Here is a 14,869-nt window from a genome sequence, read left to right as displayed (position 1 = left end):
CAGCGCCGAGCAGATGTGAGCGAGCTGGCAGACGCGCAAATGAGGCCTGCCTCGAAGCACGATAACAAGTGACTAATACATTGCATATCGTTGAAAGAAAATTATTTTTCTCTAATTTGCATTTGCTTGGGGAAAAAAAAAAAAAGCCAACCAGAGTCCCTCTTACAAGCACGAGTCTAATCCTGGAAATACAGCCCGGCTGCTTTAAGAGAGCTGGAAGGAGGAGAAAGACTGCCAGTGTTTTGGCGTTACAGGCTTGTTTATCTTTCCGCCTTTCCTCCAAGGCGAAACTCGTTTTGCAAGCAACATTCCTACAGAAAATGGCACACGTCATAAAAAGAGACCAATTTATAGAACTGGCACCGAAGTTCATGTATCACTCCAGAAGCATCTCCCAGCTCCCCACTGGGGAACCCAACTGGATATAGAAGTCCACGTTAAAACTCAGAGAGGGTAGACCTGGGAGGCTGGGGGCAATGAACTCAATTTGCAGATATCCTGGAGGCTGTACACCCAGGGACCAAAGTCAGAGAGAAGGACAAGATACAGAATTAAATCAGCTCTAAATGATCCTCCAAACCGTGAGGGGCGGGGGGCGCAGGGCTGTGAAGGTTCCAGCCTTGGGAGGGGGAGGGGAGCGACTCTGACACCCGTTTGGCCCCAGGACAGCCCAGAAGCAGGCCCAACGTGTCTGGCCATCCTGAACCCACCTGCTTGGGCCAGCCCTACATCTCCAGGCCTGGGCGGGGTGTGGGGGGGGGGGTGACTGCCGCCTCCAACTGCCCTCCCTCCCACCCTGGCGCCTCCCCCCAGTGCCTGGCGGGCGACCAGGACCTCAGAGAAGGCCTGTGGCTGTGGGCATCTAGCTGATCTAAGTCACAGAGTGGGTGGTGCCGTGGGCACACCTCAGGGCCGCACCTTTGCGTCCTACAGCTGAAGGCGAATGTACTCTTGGAAATGGGAAGGCTTGCGAGGGAAGGTTAAGGGGTGTGGGTAATCAAAAGCCAAAGTGCACCCCTTCGCTTCCCCCCCCCCCCCCCCAGTAGACCTCCCCCCCTCTGGGTCCTGAGCCTACACACTTGTGTTTCCAGCCCGGGGAAAGAGTGGTGAGTGCACAGAACACAGTGCCCACCTGTCTCTCTAACTTGTCTCAGTAACAGAGCCACTTCAGAGGGGCAACGAGGGCCACCAGAGCCTCTGCGACTTCCAGAAAGCCTTCGGTTAATAACACACTGTTTCCAACAAGGAAACAGTGTGTTATTGCTCAGGGCTGCAAGTTACGTTCCCAAATCTTAAAAACCGTGCCTATGAGCCCCTGAGGACCCAGGCCCAGCGATCCTGGCCAAGCCTCTCTGGACAGTGACACTGGGGACCCCGTGGGCCCTCTCCCACCACGTCTGCAGGACTAGACGACACACCGCATGCCATCCTGCACCTCCGTGCGGATTCTGGGAGCCTGGGAGCCGTAAAGATGTGTGCTGGGGCGGGGGCGGGGGTGGGGGTGGGGGGGCGGTGCGCAGCGCGGCTGACTTTTCCTCTCATCCGAGGACGCCGTGGCCAGAAAGCAGCGGCCACCTCTGCAGCTCTCCGCGGGCCTGCACAGTGCACGCTTTGTGTAAGCGCAGTGCTGCTCGTGCACCAACAGCTGTCACATTATTTGCACTCGCTGTAAACAGCCTTCACATTCCCCCCTTACCACACAGTTAAAGCCAGACTAACAATCCCCAGTTCGAGATCAAACCAACAACAGCAGCATTGTGTCTGCCTCCGCTGCCTTCGCACCAAGCCCAGCAGCTGGCAGGTTTCTCCGGAACAAGGGGACCCCCCCCCCCCCCCCCCCCCCCCCCCCCCCAGGCTCCAGCCAAGGCTAGCCAAGGCAGCGTGCAGTTTGTCGCGGCTGATTGTAAAAGCGAAAGAGCACAGCCCTGTCGCCGGCATTTCTGTGTGGTTTATCAGCCCTCTCCCAGAGTTTGCCCCTCCTGGTGGCTGGGGGGAGGCACCCCTCCCCCACTTCCTCGGCTGGGAAGAGAGGTGGTTCACGCTCCCGGGGTCGCTTTCTCTGCTGGGCAAAGCCCCCGGGGCTGGGCTTGGGGCTTGGGGTCGGGACGCAGAGGCCAGGCGGCTCCGCGCTTTCCGCCGCCCGCCGCCTCTGGCGCCTCAAAAATGGTTCAACTCCCTGAATACTTACTGGCCGCCCCACTGATCAAAATGTCTCCTTTATGATTTTTGGTTAAGTCGAACATTTCCATAATCGTCATTATTAGCGCAAATTACACGCCTAATCGGTCCTTAAATAGATTTTAATTAAATAATCATACAAGGCTCATTTTATGACTTAAGAAAGGCATTGCTTTTCGTTACAAACTTTCCACCAGGATATAGACTCAGGACAGCAGACAAATAGTTATTCTGTGAAAATCGCCAGTAACCGATGGGCAGAGAGGATCCCGAAATGATAACTGTTTCACCTTCTGGAATCCCAGCAGAGACCAGACATAACCACATCTGTGCAACTTTCCTCTTGAGAAGGGAGAGGGGATTCTCTTCCTCCAAAGGCTCACTTGCGCTGTCTTCTCCGTCTTCTCTTCCGGGCCAGGAGAAAGAAATGCTACTTTTCCTTACCCATCTGCAGAGACTCCTCCAGCTAGCGGGCTCCTTTAAAGACCACTCCTCCCCACCGCCAACCATCCAGTTTTCCCCCTGGTCGGCCGAGAGAGACGGGGCGCAAAGCAGGCAGGGCTCTGCTTGTTAACTGCTGTGTAAAATGCTGTTAATAAAATAATAAATACAAAGGATGGAGGCTGCTGGTTCCATGGCTGTTTTGACTGGAAATGCCTTGGCACTTGTCATGTGTTTATGGGAGGGCAGACAACTCCAGGATTTGCATAGTTTGGACATTTCTGTACTTCATTTATTCTGTCCTAAATGACGTAGGCCTAGAGCTATTTCAAGTTTGCATTTGTACAGAACTGTTGAGTGCCTAAGAGCTTCTCCAATTAGACCACGTTTTAAATCAGACCCAAAGCTGGACCGTCCCTCCTCTCTGACTCGGCCCCTTCTCCACCCTCTGCCTCTGTTGCCGGAGAAAAACAAACAGACCCTCAACAACGACCCCTGGCCTTGCTCTCCCCACCTTCACCCTTTCTGGAAGCATCTGGGGCAAAGGTTAAGGTGTCTTCAGATTACAGGCAAGGCCCCGGCTCTACGGTGTGGAAATCATGGCAGTCAGGCGCATCCTGGCCATACTCTACCTCTAAAATAGTGAGCTAAGATGCGGGGAAAACTGCTGGCCTGGTAAAACCCACTGTTCACAAAACAATGTCAGCAAAGGCTGGGAGGCATTCTTTAGAGAGGGACCAGGGATTCGTGCCTACTGAAGCTCTTTCAGCACAAAGGCTTTTAGGGGAAGAAGGGAAAAAGAGGGAGGAGGAGGGGAGAGTGGAGGAGAGAAAGGGAGGGCTCCTGTTTCAGAGCAGGCATCCCCTGAGAGTCAAGAACCAAGTGTAGCTTCAATCAAACGCTGACTTCCCCTCTGGGAGTCGAGTAGGAAACCTGATCACAGTAGCTTACTACCGGCCTGGATCCATACAGGTCTGGTTTTCTTCTCATGCTGGTAATTTTTTAAAATACATATCGATATAAAAAAAGAAGCAATCCCTGGCAGACTTTATTGAAAACCACAGTGAGACCTCGTAACATCCGGACTTAATCCCTATCAAACAAACCACAGCACCTCTGGCCTCTGCAGCAGGCCACCCCCTCACCTCTTCCAACCAGGTCTCGCCTCTCCAGCCACTAGTTCCTCTCTCCCCTGAAAGAAGGACGGGCAGGCTTGCCAAAGAGCACCTAGATGCCCGGTTCTGGAATCAATTCCTAGCCATATAATGACCCCACTTGGGGGGGGGGGAATCCAAGCCCTTTCATATGGAACCCTTTAGAGCACAGAATGCGAAGAACTGCAACAAAACAAAAGAGGAACCCATGAAGGCCGACCAGAGGAATATCCTCGGAGGCGAATTTAACCTCCGTCGTTCCCCGGACACTGGCCTAGGCAGGTCTCGGGAGGGCGGGGGGGGGGGGGCAGTGGGGAACGGAGGAGCAACCTATAGGAACCTGATCAGTCATTCAAAGCAATCCCTAAATCCTCAGGGCCTACTATGTGCCAAGTAGTCTTCTTTGATCCTAAAGGTGGATAATTATTCCCAGTCTTACAAATGAAGAAACTTACTGAGGCTCAGAGGCCATAAATAACTTGCCCCCAAGGTCACACAGCTAGTAAAAATGGGCCACGGTCAAACTCAGTCCTGGAGTTGCGGAGAGGAGCCAATTATTGGTCTAATTGTGCCATTTGAAAGCCCCAAGAATTTCGGAAAGCTTCTTAGCCCTTGTCCTCGAAGGCAGGCTAAGAGGAAAGCGTTGATGTAACATATAACTTAGTCAACAAGGAGACCAGAAACCAGTTTCTCCTACAACCAGTAATCTCTTAGTCCACTTGAAGTCTTTCCCAATTTCCCGAGACTTCCTACACATCTCCCTACCCTGGAATACCCTGGTGTGAGGTCAGGGCTTCCAACAAAGCTCCACTCTCCCTTCCTCCAGGAGCCCAAAATAGGCAGGGGTTGGTGGGTCGCTACTCTCAGGGCCCTGTAATAAAGTGCTGACTCCTGGTACTGGGGCTGGGCCTGCCACCCTAGTTTTGCCACATAAAGCAATAAATCAAATTATCTAGATAGAGCAAAAGCCCTTTGGAAAGAGTGCCTACTCCTTTCCTAGGGTTTTAAAGAAAAACCCCAAGGACCAAAATGGGGTGGGGGAGGAAATTATGAGGGAAGTGCATCCTAAGACGCCAGGCCCTACTGGACTCCCCCACCCCCCGGGGGGGGGGGTTGTCCCCACAAAAGGCCAAGCCTTCTGAGACGAGGTAGGGACTGGATTATCTTTCATTTCTCCAACTTCTCATCCCAGAAGCGGCGGTCGGGGCCTAACATCGCCACCCTGCCCATCCCCAATTTCCAGATCTGCCCCAGGCTTTCGGATGCTCCGGGAACTCTCCACACCCGACGACCCAGGCTGCACAGGGCCATCTCCCGCTCGGCTCGGTGGCGACCGTGAAGGGCAGGGGCACCGCACGGTCGGCTGCCCCTGCGGGCTTCCCGGGGCCGAGCCCGTGGCTCCTCCAAGAGGCCGGGGCTCCGAAGGTGCGAAATGTCTCCAGGAGCGACTGGGCCGGCAGGGGCCTCGGCAGCGGGAGGGATCGAGGCAATGGCGGCGCCGGGTCCTCACCCGACTAGCCAGCCGAACACGCCCCCGCCGCCCGGCCGCCCCTGGCTCCCGGCCAGTGGCTTTCTCTCTCTCTCTCTCCCTCTCTCTCTTTTTTAAACTTTCCGGCGTTGGCGATCAGGGCAGGGTTTCCAGCCTCCGCCCTCCCCCACCCCTCCCCACCCCCCGCCCCTAGCTCGGAGCAGGCCCTTCCAAACCTCCGGGGAGGCGACCCCCGCCCCGGCACCGCGAGACAGCGGGCCCAGCAGCCCCCACACACACACACACACCTGGAGCCACCTGGAGCCACCTGGAGCGGCGGCTCCCCGAAGCGATCGGCGTCCGGCCGAGCGCGGGGCTGCTGAGTCCGGGGAGGAACTCCGGCAGCCGCCCAACGGTCCCCGCCTGACCGCGGCGCGCGTGCAGTGCGCCCCACACTCGCGCGCGCTCCGAAAGAACTTACGCAGGGGGAAGGGGTGGGAATGGGGCGGGCAGGGCCGCGGGCTTTTTTTTTTTAAAACTCTTTAGTTTTAAGAGTTTTGGGTGTCCCTGGCACGATTGCGAGCGCTCGGGTAGAACAATAGAAATAGGGGCTTGCCGGAAATGGTGCAGGAAGACCCCTATAACCCTATAAACCTCTCCTCCCCCTCGCCAGTTACTATTAGCATTAAAAGACCCCAGTGCCTTCAATGCAATGGTGACTGTTTATAACTTTTTCCCGCTGAGTCCCCATACCCTAAACAAGTCCCCCTCCTCACATGAAATCACAAGGGCAAAGATCGCTCCCAAATCTGTGACCTCTGGAAGCTCTCTGGGACTTTCACCTGCTCTGGCCCTGGCACCCCGACCTGACTCACCCCCTCCCCCAGTAGTTTCTCTGGTTTGCACCTAGACAATAAATTTAGTTTAATTTAGCTTCCGGTCTTTAATTTTAGCAGGTCTCCTTTTTGCATGCAAATCAATATGGCAATTACCATCTAAAAGCTCGCCCAGCCCCGGGTCAATGTAAATTGATCATTGTCCGCCTTCCACAAAATAACACCGGGAGTCTGTGGTGCATAATGAGATTATACTGGAAACTGTCTTTTAGATCACAAATTATATTTTATGCTGTCAGGATCTTCTAGCGGACTTCCCCGTTAGTCTAATCACGGGGAGCCGAGCCCGTGGGTGCTGAGCGGGGATGGCTGGCTTGGGGAGACATGGCTCTAAAAATTAACCAAGTGAGGGACCCCCATTTCCGAGACCCTCGACTGAGGACAGGCACAGATGAGCCTGTGGGGGGAAAGGGGACCTTCTACAGAAATATCACGGAAAAGCATCGTTCATTAATTCCCATCCAACACAAAGTCAGCTATCCCTTCCAGAGGAACACGTTGGGGGGCGGGGCCGGGCTGGTGGTCGGGGGAAGTCACGGGCCAAGTGCTCGCGACGAAGGCGGCCGGGCTACCACCGGGGCGGCCCAAGGAGGCTGTCCACTTCTGCCCCCGCAGCTTCTCAACCCCACCGCCGCCACCTAGGCCCCAGCAGCGCGGCCTGCTTTGCAAACAGACGGAATCCTGTGGGCCATACACACTGGCAAAGCAGCTGGGGCGGGCCTTGGCCGGCCTCGGCCTCCCCTCCCCGAACCGTGTGAGCGGGCGGCCGAGGCCTCCGAGCAAGGATAAGGTCCTTTCTCGCCGAGAGCACCGCTCTCCCGCCCCTCTGCGGCCCCCAGGGCACGGGTGTGACCCTGGGGCCTAACAAAGGGCCTTCTGAGCTCCTTTCGGCCTCGGGCTGGCGGGGGGAGGGGTGGGGCCAGCGGGAGGGAGGGGTGGGGCTCGGAGGCCGAAGTGGACCCTCGAGGTCCCCCACCCCGCCCCACCGGGCCTGGCTAGCTCGGCCGGGCCCGGCGCCCTCGAGGAAACCTCCGAGGTGGTATTGTCAGGGCTGCCTTGCGCTCCTGAGGACCGTCCCGGTGTTCGGGCGGCATTGCGGCCTGCAAGCCTCCCGCCCAGACCGCGCGGCCCAGCCCTGCCCCGCCCGACCCGGCGCGGGCTCCACCCGAGTGCGGTCTTCCCAATAAAAGCTGGAATTCCCGGCTGGGCTCAGACAAAGAGGGACCGCGGCAAATCGACGCCGCGGGCAAACCAAACCCTAGCCTAGTTTACGTGAGCGTCTGGGGTCGCACAGGCGCCTGCTAATCCACCCTACACAGACCGTCCCCGCAAGGTCTCCTCCAGAAAAGAAAAAGAAAAAAAATTAAAGCATACCAAAATGAAAGCATACCTCCCCTTTATTGCTCCCGGAGGCCGAACTTCGCACTTCTTTCGGTTCTATCTTTATCAGTCCACCAGGCTGACAGCCACATCAGCAAACAGGACTTCAGAGCAGGGCCACCATCTATCTATTCCTCCTGACCTGCTCTTCTTTTTTCTCCACCATCCATCCACTCAAGGTCAAGAACTCAGAATCTCTTAGAGATCCTCCTGCCAACTCCACACATACCCTCTCCCCTGCCCCAGAAGGGAAGAAATTATAACCAGAAGTTCTACTGGTGAGCAAGGGCCATTCACCCTTAGCTAGGCCGCTTGGCCCTCAGTTTCCTTCCAGCCTACGACACAGTTTTTCCCTGCCAGTGAGTGCACGAAGGCGGTTGGGCGGCCCACACTTCCGTGCCCACATTGCTCACCCCCGGCAGGAAAGTCTTCATCCGCCAAGGAGGAGTTTTTGTCATTCAGCCAGTGTATCTAAGCATGGATGTATGCATATGAATGCTTTTTGTGTTTCCAAGTGACCCTCTTCACACCTTTAAATGGGCTTTTGTCTTTGGAACGCACTTACAGAAATTCTGCCCCAGTTTCCAGCTCAACAAAGTCTGGGATTTTTCTCTTGGAATATCACTACAGGTCCCTGTATTTGCATACCCGTGTTTACATTCTTCTCGGCCAGTTCTTTATCTCTTATGTGCCTCTTGTTCCATGTGGGCATCGGAGACCAAGTGTCTTGATTTGTCTCAGCACATGTCACCCAGGCGCACATCTTAATCTGAACATTCCTGTCTAGCTCCTACACCTCCCCACTACTTACATTCTTGCTTTGCCCGTTAATATGTGGCCCATTCCCAGGCTAGACCAACATGGGTTTGCAGTTTAAATATAACTAGAGGATCCCCTGGACCACAAACCCTAAAAGGAAGAGAATGGGGAAGGAGACAGAGGTGTGTTCACTAATGACTTATTTATATATAGGATAACCCACCCACCAATTTCAACTTCTAGAAAGAACTAGACCACTCTCTGTGAGGTTATGTTTAAATTTTTGGACAGGCTCAATGTCGACCCCACGTCTGTGCATACGGATGCTCGATCCTGTACACATCCCTAACCAACTCCTGTTTAGAAGCTGTCTCCTTGCACATATCTGATTCTAACTCCCCACAAGTTCACGGTTAAAAGTGCCCTCTATTTATACAGACAACTCAAGGACCTCTATGCTGTCTCCAACGCATACCTGTACACACTGGCCTGGCATTTCAGTCTCAAGTCTTCCGTTTGCAGCAGTCTTGGTCAGAGGCCCCACCCCACTACAGCTCTGAGCCGACCTTCCCATTACTAGATCGTCTGCACGAATTCTCTCTGGGAGGTCTAGATCTGCATCTCCTAAACCCAGTTCCTTAAGTGAGGGTGCCTACTGTGTGTTCACGCCTCCCTCCCGTTGAGAAGTCCTGGGTCAAACTAGATCATCTAGCAGCTGCGTTTGGTTTGTCGAAGAATCGAGTCCAATGCACCAGGATGTGAGCGTGCAAGCACAGAAGAGAAAGGAAAACCCTAGGCCCAGACTCCCGCCCCGCCCCCCTCCCTCCGGGGGGCTACTCTGCCTCCAGGAATTTCTACAAGGATCTTTGCCCCCACCCCCCCATCGCACTCCCCCACTGCCTCTAAAGGGTTAAGAGAAATCCTCACAGCCTTCCCTCCACCCTGCTCGCAGGGCCCGCAGGCTTGCTCGCTCACTCGCTGCTCACGGGAGTCTGCCGCCGCCTCCGCGGCCCGCCCCCCCCCTTCCCGTCCTTCAGCCGGGAGGGAGCCTGCATGCCTGTCTAGACCGATCTATCACAGGCACACCAACAACACCCGCGAGAGCGCGGAGACCCTGCCCAGGTCCCCCTGCTTGCACGGTTCCCGGCGGACAGAACCCGGGGAGCGTGACCGCGCCAGCGGGGTGGGGGTGGGAGCCTACGGGCGCGGGCCGCCCGGAGCGCACCGCGGGTTCTCGCCGGCCCTGGCCCCGGCCCCCGGCGCTCCCGCCAGCCCGGCTGCCGGGGCAGTCACAGCTCTGCGCGCTGGGCAGTCCTATTTTTATCTTGTCTAATCCCAAACTGGGCGGGGAGCACAAGCGTCGTGCTTAGAGAACAAGAGATAGGCGAGGGAGGCGGGGAGGAGCCGCCAGGCAGCGACGCGAGCAGGAGCGAGTTAAAGACACAGTCGAGGCGACCGAGAGCAGGAAGAAAGAGCGGGTTGCGCGGGCCTCGCGGCGCCGCACGCAACGCGCAGCCCGGCGAAGTTACACTCGCCTCTCCGCCGCCCCTTGCTGCCGGTCCCTCCCCACTTCCCAGCCGCGCTCTCCGAAGCCCGGGCCGCGGGGCCCCGGCCTGTGTGGGAGGCAGAGGCCCGGCCGGCCCTGCAAAGGGCTGGGGAGAATCGCTAATGAGCTGTGCGGCCCATTGATCCGGAGAACACTTCCTAATTAACTCTCAGTCACCTACTGGTGACAGCGCCTCAAAGGACAGCGCTGGGGCCGTAGGAGCCCCAGCCCCAACCTGCCTGCCGAGTGCCTGGCGCCCGAACCCCGCGCGCTCCCCTAACTACCCCAAGCAATCCTGGCGAGGGGCGGCGGATACCCGCACACTGAAGGCCAGCCTCGCATTAAACCTGGACGGCATATTAATCATCGCCAGCTTCCCCCCCCCCCCCCCGCCAACGTCCCTCCACGCGGTGAAATCGTGCCCAAAATAAACACGAGAACCGACACTGCAAAGCCCAGACCAGATAACAGGTCGGGGGTGGAGTGGGAAGGGTCGAGAAGCAAACGTATTCTCCAAGTGCCCACGTACAGAAGTCTCCGAGGCCGACAATTAAAATGCCTTCCACACAAGCAATTCCGCTGGCAAACCCGAATCCAACACCTCGTAAGGATTGATTTCGGCCCGCGGTGTCCGTTTCCAGTGCCACAGGAAGTGTCAGATGGCTAGAAATACCCAACTCTGTCTGCGTTCGCCACCCACTACCTTCTGGGGTGGGCCATTTCCTCCCTGTTTTCACTTCCAGGCCATTTTTAAGGATTTTTCGACAAGAGACTACCCCTTGCACCAAATACCACTACCCCTCCCCTCGCCTTCTCCCTCTCAAAAAAAAAAAAAAAGAAAAGAAAAGAAAAGAAAAGAAGAAAAAAGAAAAAAAACAGCTAAAACCCTGAGCTGTCTGGTCTAGACACAGACAGACTGAGAATACCTATTTGAAGCGCGCTGGTTTCTTTTTAAGGTTTGTTTTTAAATACACATAACCCTCCCCCCTTCCTTCGCTCTTCAATTCCCCCACCCCCACCCTTCAGACGCCGGCGGCGCGCGCCCTCACGCGCAGGCACTCACAGCCTCTAGCTGGAGATCGCGGACTTTCTGGAAAAGATTCATTAACAGCAAATTAAGCCTCGCCCGGCCTCGGCCTACACGCGGCCAGACTCCGCCGTCTCAGGGACCCGGGGAAGTGCCCACTCGAAAGTGCGAGCGGCGGAAAGCCCGCCGGGACCACGCGTGCCTTGAGCCGCCCTGCTCCGCACACGGCGCCCCAGGGCTCGCTTGGTAAACAGCAGGCGCACGTCGCCGCCGCCCTGAGCCCCCGAGTTGGCGGAGGCTCTGCGGCGCCGCGGCCCGCCTGCTCCGAGCGCGGGCCCCGCGGCGCGGCGGCGCCTCGCCCTCCCCGCCTCGGCCGAGGATCGCGCCCGGGTGCGCAAGTTCCTCTTCGCCCTCAGCCTCTGCGCCGCACGCCCTCCGAGTGAGACCAACTTCCTCCGGCCGCAGACACGCACACGCCCAAACAGCTTCCCCACCAGACTGCCCGCTGCCCAGTGGAGGGCCCAGGTCTCGCCCCCCCCCCACCGCCCGCGCCTCCCTTCCCGCCGCCGCCCCCGCCTCCGCACATTCCCCCCCCCGCCCCCGGGGGCTCACAACTTAAAACCTACCCGCAACGACGGGGAGGGCGTGGGGGTGGGAGGGAGCCGCGGATTATAATTTCAGAAGAACATTTAAAAAAAACAAAGCGTCTGACCTGGCTGGCGGGCGGGCGGGCCGAGTCGGAACCCCTCGCTCGGCTCGATTTCCTAGTAGTTTCTTTTCTTTCTTTCTTTTTTTTTTTTTTAATCCACGTGATTCGCGCTTTGGGACAAGCCAAGAAAAAACCCGGGACTCCCCTCCCGAGTTGCGCGGCGGCGGCGGCGGCAGGTCGAGCTCGGCTCGGCCCGGGGCGCCCGCCACACACCCTCGCGCACGCACACGCCGTCGTTCCACTAGGAGGAACGACCGGCCCCTGGAGAGGCGAGATGAGGCGGCGGCGGCTGGGGGTTTTTACAGTTCTTTCCCGAGTCGAAAAAGAAAGCAGACGGGAACCCGCCGCCCTCCCCTTCCTGCTCGCGAGCTAACGCCGAGCCGAGCTTCCCAGCTTCCAGCCCAGCCGCCCCCCCGCCCCGCGCCCGACTCGCGGCGCTCAGCGGCGACCGCGCTCCCGCGCACAGACACACACAGGCTGCAAACTTCCACTCCGCGAACTCCCTGCTCTCCTCCCAGCCCCCGGGGAGGCGGCAGGCCCCTCGCCGCGTCCCTCCCTCCCCGGTGCCCACGCGGGGCCGCTTAGGCTGGCTGCATTTTTAATAACTTACAGCTAGGAGATAAAAACGAAAGCGAGCCAAGCAGCCAAAGGGAAGCGCGAGGCGAAAGCTTCGAGCTCCACGGGGTACGCGAGAGAGTCGGAGGAGCAACCCGCTGCGGGCGGGGGCCCCGAGGGAGGGGGTCGACTGCAGCCCGCGACGCGCCCGCCCGCCTGCCCGCCGCTCGCGCGGCCTCCCCGGGGAAAGGTGTTCCGAGCACTGACCTGAAATCCCCGGCCGGGGAGTAAGCAGGGAGCCTGCGATCCGGCGCTTTGAAGTTTTTCTCTCCCCCCCCCAACCCCCGAGCAGAGTCGAGGCGGCGAGGAGGAGCGAGGGGCGGATGGCTGGGTGGGGAGAGGTGTGCGGGGTTGGAGGAAAGTGGGGTGGCGACGTTAGCGAGCGGAGAAGGAGCCGGGCCGGGGAAGCGCGGCGAGCAGCAAAGTTTGCCGTCCCCGGCTGCCCGCAGCCCGCTCGCGGTGCCGCGCTCGCTGGTCTCCCTCGCCGTCTGCTGCCAGCCGGCTGCCCTCGGGGTCGGCCCCGCGGAGGGGTGGGCTCTGGGCCGGGTGGGGGCGGGGCGGGGCGGGCTCAAAGCCTCCGGGCAGGTGGCGACGGCCCCGCGCGATCCTCCGGGCTCCCGGGGCTGGGCCGGGCTCGGCCGGGCTCAGCAGATCCCGCGCCGCCGCTGCTGCCGCCCGCGCTCGGGCAGGAGCCCCAGCGCCATGTTGACGGATCGCCGCGAGCGCCCGCTCGGGCTGGGTGTATGTGAGTGTATGTGTGTGTGTGTGTGTGTGTGTGTGTGTGTGCGCGCGCGCGCGTGTGTGTGTGTGAGTGAGTGTGTTGGCCAAGTCGTCCCTGCGCGGCGACAGCGCGGCTTGGGCTCCCCGCCCGGCGGCTCGCGGGCTCCCCCTCCGCCGCCGCCCGCCTCGCTCCCGCTCTCGGTCGCGGTCTGGGCTCCGGCGCGTCTCCCCCGCAGCCGCCGAGCTCGGCCCGCGTTCAGCGAGGAGCGTAGCTCTTCCTCACCTTGCCGCTGGGAGCCCGGGCTCCGTCTGCCGCCGCACGCCGCGATCCCAACGCGTCCCCCTCCCCGGTTCCCTCCTCTTCCTCCTCCCCCTCCCTCCGCCCGCCCGCCCGCCCTCCCTCCCTCCCTCCCTCCCAGCAGCCGCCTCCCCTCCCCCCGCAGGCGCTGCGCTCGGGCGACAGCCGCCCGCCCGCCGCCGCCGCCTCCAGCTCTCGCAAGTTTGAGCTCCCCCAGCCTCCGCTCACCCTCCGCTGCGGCGCCTCGGCGGTGGGGTTGCGGAGGGGTGATTCCCCAGGAAAGGTTTGCCCCGAGTTTCCCCAGCCGTCATCGATTCCCGGCCGGGCGCGTTTCGCCTCTCTGGGTCCGGAGCCCGGACCACTTGGGTGGCTCCCGCCCCCCCCCGCCCCTTGCCCTCCCCTCCCCCGCTCGGACCGAGTTGGCTGCGCACACCCGGCCCGGGCGCGCGTCCTGGGCGAGCCAGAGACCGGCTCGGGCGGCGGCGGCGGCTCGGGCGGCCGGCTGATCCCGAGCCGAGGGGATGGGGGGCGGCGGGGGCGGCTCTCCCAGCCGCGCGCCGAGACTCCCCTCGCTACCCAGAAGGCCAGTGGAGGACCGCAATTACCATAAAGCGCCTCGCACTCCGCGCAGCCAAAGCTGTCAAACCCCAGCGGCAGCCGCCGCTGCCTGTTCTCGCCACCAGCGCTGCGCTCTCCCGCTCGCGCGTCCCCTCCGAGACCCAGCAGAGCCTGGCGAGTGCGCGTCGGCGCCCACCCTCGCCCTGCGTCGCCCCTTCCTCCGGGAGGAGCCCTGGCCCATTCTGGTGTCCAGAGAGCTACCTGGAAACACCACGCCGGGCCCCAGTGGCCGTTCCGCTCGAACTCCGCACCCGAGTTCCCCGGACGTTTCGATTGTGTGGGAATTGTTTGGAGAGGCGGGGGCGTGGGGGTGGGGTGGGGAAGACAGTCAGTGGGGCACAAGGAAGCGGGGGTGGGGGCGGCAGGGGAGCGGAGATCCGCCAGAATTTCTCCCCGTTCACGGGCATTTCGTAGTCTGCACCTCAGACGGTTGGAGGCTCTGTCCTGGCCCTTCAGCCCCCGGCCTCGGGAGATTATCTCCCGCGTTTTATTTTCCTTGGCAGGGAGCAACTTTTGGCTTACACCGTTCGCCCCATAAATTTCCACTCGGTAACGTCGTGCTGATCGGTGCTCGGCGGCAGCGTACAGCCTGCGCCCGCAGCAGTTCAATTCAATTGACACGTATTGAGCTTCTCCAGCGCACCCGGCGCGGCGCTGGCCGCGGGGGGAGGGCGGGGGCCGGCGGGCGGGAGGGGGAGGCGGAGAGGCGAGGTTCCGGCCTCCCCGGAGCGCAGAGCCTCTAGGGCGAGCCGTGAAGCCCCGGTTCGTGAAGCTGGCGGGAAGGGGTGGGAGTGGGGGAGGGGTATTCCGGCCTAGCCGCACCCAGACCGCGGGCCCGGACCCCGCCGCAAAAGGTGATCCTACTGGGCTCTTCGCTAAAGTCTTTTTATGCTGGGGGTGGGGGAAGTCTCTTTCTGCCTTAAGGACAAGATGGTGCAGGCTCGATGAGAACATCAATCCGAAATGGAGGTAGCTTGTAAATCCACACGGAAAGTTTTAAAATATCCTGGAGTGTCTCCATGCCAAAAATAATCAAAAGCATCTCAAGTTGATTACGAAG

The 14,869-nt window shown here is 59.7% G+C and overlaps 1 protein-coding gene across 8 annotated transcripts in view; it reads right to left on the bottom strand.

Annotated features, from left to right (window-relative positions):
• BCOR (BCL6 corepressor) overlaps positions 1 to 13,243 on the bottom strand; it is a 44,836-nt gene extending 31,593 nt beyond the window's left edge. For 4 of the 8 annotated variants that reach the window (XM_025857466.2, XM_025857465.2, XM_025857467.2 and 1 more), the window contains exon 1: positions 12,381 to 13,169. The gene's annotated coding sequence lies outside the window, so the exon portion shown is untranslated. The other 4 variants (XM_025857461.2, XM_025857460.2, XM_025857463.2 and 1 more) reach the window with 4 other exon arrangements.
• Between the last annotated feature and the right edge of the window lie 1,626 nt (positions 13,244 to 14,869).

Source organism: Callorhinus ursinus, unplaced genomic scaffold (genome assembly GCF_003265705.2).
Source record: "Callorhinus ursinus isolate GAN/ISIS: 27379988/994484 unplaced genomic scaffold, GSC_fseal_2.0 scaffold16, whole genome shotgun sequence".
In the NCBI taxonomy this organism is placed as follows: domain Eukaryota; kingdom Metazoa; phylum Chordata; class Mammalia; order Carnivora; family Otariidae; genus Callorhinus; species Callorhinus ursinus.
The sequence above is the reverse complement of the archived record's forward strand: the minus strand, read 5'-3'. Positions and strand labels throughout refer to the sequence as shown.